Consider the following 8,140-nt stretch of genomic DNA (forward strand, 5'->3'; position numbering starts at 1 on the left):
CTTCCTCCTCTCTGCCTGCTGGCTCCCCTGGTATCCTTCAAGTGCCAGCTAAAGTCTCACCTTCTAAAAGAAGACCTTCCTGATCCTCCTTAATGCTGTGCCTCCCCTCTGTTAATTAGCTCCAATTTATCTTATAAATATCTTGTTTGTACATAATCATTTGCATGTTGTGAACTCCTTGAGAACAGACACTGTCATTTACATTTCTGTGTTTCCTTTCTCATAGGGTCTGTGCATGGCAGGCACTTAACAAATGATAGTTGACTGATTGACTTCACCTTTCCTCCTGTGGTTCTTACCCTGACAATAGCTGCTGTATATATGGTACAAATGTTAAGGTGTTTTTATACTTTTTGTGAAATGTAATGGACAAACGTGTTCATTTATGATGGTTATAGCAAATACAGCAAATGCCAATTTTTTAATAAATTGGTCAATTTTAGTATAATTGTTTTGCTGGTTGGATTGTTATTATCACACTCAGAGGGGACTTTTCAAAACTGCCAGCTGTATGCCCATTTTCTTTTCAAAATCGTTTGAGACACCACTATTAGTTTTGTTATCTGTCTTGGTAGCATTTCTGGAGTTTGCATTCAGTAAAGATTTTCAATGATCTCAGGTTCTTCTACTTTCTCACTTCAAATGTTATTAACAGTTTAATTTCATCTCTTCTTTCTCTAATCTAGACTTACAGATGGAGTTATGAACTGGTCAGCAATAATATTGTGTAGCATGGAACAGAAGGTACTACTGACAAAAAACATACCTGTAAATGGTAAGATCTGTTTCCACTTTTGTGGTGATATAATATATCAATAATATATATCAATATATAATAATGAAAATATCCAAATCTTCAATCTAATATGTACTCATGATTTTTCCACTTGAATGGCCGGCACCAAATGCACTAAAGCATTTCAATCCAGTGGGGTTGTTATTTCTCATTTATTTTGTTATCTAGCCTTCTTATGGTACCAGAACATAAAGAAATACCATTCGTCCTGCTGTTCTCTATGTCAAACTGATCATCATGATGATTTCAAGTAGGACCAGCCTTTAACCCTATGCTGTCTTATCTATTGCTTTGATTCTTAAGAGCAGTTATATCACAATACCTATGGTACTAGCCAGTCAGGGGGATTGTCAGAGTCCAATTCACCAAAATTTAAGGATTCCTGTTGGCCTTTACAGCTTTTGTGATGATCTCAGGGCACATGAAGTCCCTGTTTTACATAACCCTGGCTGTCATTCTCCTACTTTTCTGTTACCACCTCCTCTCCCATGGTGACTGACCAATCAGCTATAGTAGAAAGAGCAACAAAATAAATGGTCAAGGGTATGGACAGTTATCAAAATAACAATTTGGCCATATGAAAACATGCTTCAAATCACTGTCATTCAAATATATAAAGAACATTATTAAAAATCATCCAAATCCTCAGTATTTTGTCTAAAGTAAATAACTCTCTAGATCATTAAATCTTTCAAAACACAGACTATTCAGAGGTGGAAGGGACCTCAGAGGTCATCAAGTCCAATCCATACCTGAATAAGAATCCTCCCTACAAAATATCCAGCAAATGGTCACCCAACTTCTGGAAGATCTTTTTTTCCACACTTTTAGTAATATTGCTACTTTTCTCAAAATTTTGTCAGTTAAATGCTCTTTTATTATTAGGCATGGGAAATACAGCATTAAATAAGATTCACAGCAGCCTAAAAAATGGAAGATTCTTAAGAGCATGGATAATATCTTATAGGTCGTGTAGTTCGTTAGTAGACTAAGCAGAGATAGGGACAAAGCTGGTGATTTCATTGGTACAGTGAATTCTTAGGTAAAGAAACTTCTTTGACCAATGCAGGTACCTTCTCTGTAACTTAGAGTCAAAACATTTGCCTCAAGCTCTGACAAATTGAATGACTTTCCAGGGTCACATAGCTATTAAGTATTTGTGACTGAATTTGAACTCCAGTCTGTCCAGAGTCCTACCCGCTGCACCACCTACCTATAATACTACTACTTACCAGCACTGTAAGCATAGGGCAAGAAGCCATGTTATATCACTTAGTTTGGGTTTCTCTATCTGTAAAATGAGTGTTTTGAACTAAACGATCTTCCATTTCTAACATTCTTTGATCTTAAAATGATCGTTGTTATCTTTCTGCTCAAAGTTTCTCCATTAAGAGAAGGAAAGTAATTGGATAAACTAATTCACAATAACATATTATTGACTTGGTATAATAAAATTATCCCTCCTTAGAGGATTTGTAGGGAAGCATTTGTAAAGGAAGGAGGGAATCAAGAGTTGGCCCAGCTCTCATAACCATTGTCTGGGAAGCCATCTCCTGTGGAGAAGGGGCCACTTGTTCCCACCAACTGCTGACCAGCTGCAACCCACAATTAGTTGGTCACTAAACATTTATTAAACACCTTAACTTGGCATTAAGCATGGCAGGTACTGTGCTAAGAATTGGGAATTCACAGAAAAACACAAGACAGTCCTTGCTCTCAACAAGCCAGCAATAATGCACCAGTAAGCAGCATGAGCCAGGCAGACCAAACACCATCACCTTGGCTACCATCTCCCCTCATCCTCTGATAGAAATAGCCCAGAACCCTAAACCTAAAAGCTCCTGGAACTGCAATACTTCCAGTCCTGTGTCAAATGGTTCAGTATCAGAAACTGACATGATTTTATCATGTCACAGAAATGACATTATAAGGAAGAGGCATTAACATTTGCTTTGCTACTGCATCCTAGGGACCATGGGCCTTTTGTGTCTGATTTGCAACTGCAACTTTCCATATATGTTTTCTCTGCTATTAGAGTGCAAGGTATTTGAGAGCAGAGACCGTCTGACTATTTGTATCCCCAGTGCTTTGTGCACAATAAGCACTTAATAAATGCTTTATTTTATTCAAAAGGAACTTGGAAAGCTAGAGCATTTGGGCTGAATCTAATAAGATCAAATTCCATAGGGGTAAGAATAAAGTCTTTCACTTGGCTACAAAAAATATCAAATTCATAAGTACAAGATAAGAGAGACACGGGTAAGTGGCAGTTGTCCTGAAAAAGATCTTGGTGTTTTAGTGGATTTCCACCTCAATCTGAATCAGCGGTGTGATGTGGAAGCTGAAAAAGTTAATGCCATCTTGGGCTGCATTGACAGTGGGTGATAGTCCTACCACACTCTGCCCTCCTCAGATACCATCTGGAGTATTATCTTCAGTTTGGGGCACCATAGTTAAGAAGGAAGTGCATAAGCAGGTGTGTAAGCAGAGGAGAGTAATCAGAATGGTGAAGGGCCTTAAGTCCATGATACAGGAGGAGGATCAGTTGAAGGAAGTTAGCATGGTTAGCCTGAAGAAGAGAAGACTTAGGTGGTGCATGGTTGCTCCCTCCAAGTATTTGAAGGGTTGTCATTTCAGGGAAGGATTAGATTTGTTCTATCTGGCCCAAGAGAACAGAACCAGGGGCAATGGGTAGAAGTTTCAAAGAACCAAATGTAGGCATGATTTCAAGAAGAAAAAAAAAACTTCCTTCTATTAGAACTATGCAAGAGTGGAGGTCTTTGAACAGAACATAGAAGATAATTTTTTGGATATATTTTAGTAGAGCCTCTTTGGTGTATGGACTGGACTAGCTGGGCCAATGAGTTACTTTTCAACTCTCAAATTCTGTAATCTCTGGGAGGTGGTGCAGTGGATAGAGCACTGGCCCTGGAATCAGGAGGACCTAACTTCAAATCCAGCCTCAGACATAGCTGTGTGATCCTGGGCAAGTCACTTAACTCTGATCCCCTCTCCCTACTCCCCCCGCCAAAAGTCTATAATCCTGTGATTCTGCAATGCTGGCTGGTGGAGAAAACTTGGGGAACTTACAGGCCTATCAAAATTTGGGAAGGCAAGTTTTCTTGAAAGATTTACAAGTAAATGAAACTTTCCTGCAAGGTTTCACCTTCATACTCCAGATCTGTAAAAAGGTCAATTCCTAAAGAAATGTTTTCATTCTTTTAGGGGGAAAAATTGACAAGATCTGTCTTTGGCATAGATCAGAAAATTCCACTGTGGTGTTGGCAGGACTAACCCTGGCACAAAAACTGAAGGGGAAAAACCAACCACAAACCATTGAAAGGTACTGGGAACAAAGATGAAATTGATTGGCCTGATTTCATTGTCCACACCAAGGGAAAAGAGGAGGCGAGAGGATCGAGTAAACAAAGAAAATGGACGGTGAAAGGTTTGTCTAATTGAGGCACGGCACTTTCCCAAGCAGTTCTGGTAGTGCATCTATCTTTGTTAGAAAGACAATGCTCTCCTTATTCCAAGCATCCTAAGGACAAGATGGTTGACTCAGCAGGTTAATTAGCAGAAGCCTTGGCAACAAAGACATAGGATGGGGAGGGTTAGCTACAGTCCTGTCTCCAGCAGGGTGACCCTAAGCAGGTTACTTTGCCAGTTTAAAGTCTATAAAATAGAAAGCCTGGATCACATCATCTCAAATGCTTCTCCCAGGCCTAAGTCTATGTTCCTTTGAATCCAGAGGCAGGAGTCCATAGAGGGGGGAGCTGAGATGTCACTTCAGTGAGAAAGGGTCACTTGCCAAGCTACAAGGTGGATCATAGGAGGTAGAGATCAAAGATGCCTTAGAAATCAGACAGTCAGCCTTCTTCTTTTAAGAATCAAGGAACTGAGGTCTCAAAAGATTAAGTAATTTCCCCAGTATCATAACTTAAAGATCTAGAATTGTGGGTGGGAAAGAGAAGAATCAGGACAGAAGCTGACAGAAATGAAAAGAAAACATCCTTTAAAGTCTAGCACACCTCAGGAGGCAGGGTGACATAGGAGACAGAACACTTTGTACAGGCATCCACCCGTACATACCTGGAGTGCACTACCTCCTTACCTTTGCCTCGTAGGACTTTTGCCCCATTCGAGACTCAGCTCAGGTGCCCATTTCTACCAGAAGTTTCCCATGGTTCCCTTAAAACGTTAACGTGCTCTCTCCTCAAATTATTTTGCAGTTACTTGTTCTGTTTTCTGTCCCTCCCAATGAAATGTAAACTCTTTGAGGGCGGGAAATAATATTATTCAATAAGCTTTTATTAAGCCCTCGTGCCAGGACCTGAGGATGCAAAGACAAAAACCAAAAGCTCCTACCTCTAAGAGCTTACATTTTATTGGGGAGAAATAAGTATACTGATAGATAAATGTAAGATTTATACAAAGCGTACAGGAAGTCATTTGGGATGAGGTACCACCGACAAACAGCAGGGGGAAATCAGAAAAGGACTCATTTGGGAGGTGGCATTTGAGCTGAGATTTGAAGGGAGCTAGAGGTCTGAAAAAAGAGAGGGCATTTCTGGAATAAGATATAGCTTGTGCAAAGGTGTGGAAATGGGAGATGAAATATCACTTAGAGAGAATACCAAGCGGATCAGTCTGTCCGTCTGTAACCGATACACGAGTGGGGAGCTGTGGAAGAACCAGTTTGAATGAGAAGACGGAAATGGATTATAAAGAGCTTTAAATAACAACCAGGAATTTTACTTTTTGTCTTTGTGTCTCCAGTGGCCTGGCCTGATGTGAGTACTTTACTAGATGATTGTTCAATTGAACTGAAATCCCAGATTTGGCATTTATAAGCTAGTTACCGTAGGCAAATACTTCCCTTTTCTGACTCTGTTTCATCAGCCATAAAATTGGCATAATAATAGCCCCTACTGCCCAGCTTGCAGGACTGTTGTAAGGAAAATATTTTATGAGCATTAAGGCGCTATAGAACCCGGGGGTTACCATTAGGAGTCAGGTGCACATGAAGCTCACAGCCGGACACAGGGAAGAAGACTGGTTGCCACATTATCAGTATATGCCTCTCAAAGTTCTCTTTGGAAAATGAATTGGCATGAGCCAGCCACACTCCCTCTAGAATCTTAAAGGGTGAACTGGATGTCCTTTGTAGAAGGAATGGCCAAGAGACAGAATAGCAGGAAGAAATACAGTGAGCTCTATCCCTATGTCCCCTCTTCCCACCAAAAACAAACAAACAAAAAACCTTTAAACAGATCTAGAAAATGTGCTGGACCAAATACAGATCAGGATAGCCAAGAAAAAGTCTTAATGAGTCATTTCTCTAGCTCAGATCAGCATAGAGAGAAAGACAGAGAAGTCTGTGGATCCTGGAGAAAACGTCTGGTCTGGGATGCCAAACATAGCATTCCAGTGTCCAGGGACTGAAAGACGATTGAGGCTGTGCAAGACAAAGTCCTAGAGCCATACTGTGGTACCATGACCTCGTGCAGGACACAGGAACAGATGCCAACTGGCTGCCTTATGGCTCATTACTCAGGTCTGGGCCACAGATCTAGGGAAGACTTAGAAGGGGACCAGTGCTCAAGGATTACAGGCCCTTAGCTGTGTAGTGAGTGATAACCAGTTCAGAAACAAGCAGAGCTATGTGGCTCTGACCCCAGGAATAGAGCTAGGTCTCAGTTCCAGCTCCTAGCCCAGGCTGAAGTTTGAAGAGGAATAACCAGGGCAGGAATTCTAGGCCAAAGGGAAGACCCCAATTTTGTCACTCTGAATTGGCAGGGCTTCCCAGCTGACTGATAGTGACTGAGTTCAGCAGCAATCTATTGAAACTCTAAAGGAGGCAAGCCCACAGGCATAGACTCAAACCCAGGTCGGACTTATGGAGCTCAGACAGAGAAGGAGGAATGGGGTAGTGGTAATATGGAGAGTAGCAATCAGACTTGCCGGGTATCAAACCACTTTGGGAGCATTGAAAGCTTACAGGTCCCCAGCCTAGGCTGTCCATATGATCCTGGAATAATACAACATTCAATACCCCCAAGAAAACAGCAGTATGACCAGCCCAAACATTCTCTCCAGAAGTGGACAGGACCTAGTCCTAATATAAAGGCTGAAGTTGGAAAGTGAGCTGGAAGAATGAGCAAACAAAAAAAAAAAAAGAATAACACCATAGAAAGCTATTATGGTGGCAGGATTGCCTGAAATACAAACCTAGAAGAAGAGATTGACTCCAAAACATCTACAAGCAAGTCTCAACAGAAAAACGTGACTTGTGTACAAATTCATCTAGAATTCCTGGAAGAGATGAAAAAAGAGATTTTTTTAATAAATGGAATGAAAACATATGAGGGAAAAAAATTGAAAAGAAATGAGAATTATGGAAGAAAGAATTGGAATGGAATTTAACAGCTTAGAACAAGAAGTACAAAACCTTACCCAAGCAATAAACTTTCTGAAAATTAGAATGGACCAAATGGAAGCCAATGATTTCAAGAGGCAACAAGAAATATTAAAATCAAAAGAAAAAAAAACAGAAAAAAACTTAAGGCATCTCAAAGAAAAAAAATTAAACCTAAAAAACAGGTTGAGGAGACAAAAGTTAAGAGTCATTGGACTACCTAAATGCCATGGTCACCAAAAGATCCTAGACATCATATTTCAAGAAATCATAAAACAAAACTGCCCAAACCTCTTAGAATCAGAGGGCAAAGTAGAAATAAAAATAATTTACTAGTCACCTCCTGAAAGGAGCCCTAAAATGAAGACTCCTAGGAACATTATAGCCAAAATTCAAAGCTTCCGGGTCAAATTTTTTAAACTTCTGAAAGCAGCCAGAAAGAAAGAATTCAAGTCCTGAGGTACCACAGTAAGGGTGATGCATGATTTAGCAGCAACCACTTAAAAGAAATAGAGAGCTTGGAATACAATATTCTAGGAGACAAAGGATATGTGCATATAACCAAAAATAACCAGAAAACCTACATGTAATCCTATAGGGGAAAAATAGACTTCTAATGAAATAGAAGACTTCCAAGCATTCCTGATAAAAATATCAGAGCTACATAGAAACTTTGAAGTGCAAACACAGGAGTCAAGATAAACATAAAAAAGAAAACAAATGAACCAAGTGACTAACAAGAATAAACTGCTTACCTTCTACTCTGGGAAGATGTGCCCCCTCTGAAACCTATTATCCAGAAGGGTCATAGAGAGAGCTTAATTAGAGAGAAAGCTTGAAAGTAGGTCTGTTATATCTTGATAAAGAAGAATTGGAAGAGAGGAGAAGTAGAATACACTAGGGGGAAAGGGAAAGAAAGGTTAGGA

General features: G+C 40.1%; 1 long non-coding RNA gene across 1 annotated transcript; it reads left to right on the forward strand.

Moving 5' to 3' along the window:
- The first annotated feature begins 262 nt into the window (after nucleotides 1-262).
- On the forward strand, nucleotides 263-4,107 carry LOC118841450. The gene is made up of 3 exons (XR_005009858.1): nucleotides 263-324; nucleotides 687-775; nucleotides 4,022-4,107. It is a non-coding gene; the product is annotated as an uncharacterized LOC118841450 (long non-coding RNA).
- Nucleotides 4,108-8,140: the final 4,033 nt, after the last annotated feature.

Source organism: Trichosurus vulpecula, chromosome 3, assembly GCF_011100635.1.
Source record: "Trichosurus vulpecula isolate mTriVul1 chromosome 3, mTriVul1.pri, whole genome shotgun sequence".
Taxonomy (NCBI): Eukaryota; Metazoa; Chordata; class Mammalia; order Diprotodontia; family Phalangeridae; genus Trichosurus; species Trichosurus vulpecula.